The 373-nt window shown below is 62.7% G+C and overlaps 1 protein-coding gene across 1 annotated transcript in view; it reads left to right on the forward strand.

The window, feature by feature from the left end:
* The window catches only part of LOC104530786 (transforming acidic coiled-coil-containing protein 1-like), a gene marked incomplete at its 5' end in the record, with an annotated part of 12,289 nt that overhangs the window by 7,385 nt on the left and 4,531 nt on the right, over positions 1-373 (forward strand).

The raw sequence follows: 373 nt of genomic DNA on the forward strand, positions 1-373 counted from the left end.
TGGGGGGCGTATCCCCCTGCCCCCCGGGGCAGGGGGGGGGGGGGGGGAAACTGCAGCAATCGCTGCTGATCCCAGCGGTGCTACCAAAACCCTGTCTGAAATGAGTTTCTTTGGGAGATAAATTCTTGAAAAGCCCACGCAGGGTCTTGATCCCAATAGTGGTGGTTTGCTGGTGGGTCAGGGGGAGCCTGGCAGAGGATGGGTCCCACCCAGATGGGTGCTGCTGCTCGTGGGAGATGCTGGGATGGAGAGGGGCTGGTGGGGAGCCAGGGCTGCGGGCGTGGGAGGGCGAGGAGAGCAAAGGCTGCATCTGGAAGTGGCTGAATGACAGCGAAAGGGCAGAGGAGATCACGGGAAGGGACGAGTGGCAGGG

This window comes from Antrostomus carolinensis, unplaced genomic scaffold (genome assembly GCF_000700745.2).
Source record: "Antrostomus carolinensis isolate BGI_N321 unplaced genomic scaffold, ASM70074v2 scaffold27939, whole genome shotgun sequence".
NCBI classification, from domain to species: domain Eukaryota; kingdom Metazoa; phylum Chordata; class Aves; order Caprimulgiformes; family Caprimulgidae; genus Antrostomus; species Antrostomus carolinensis.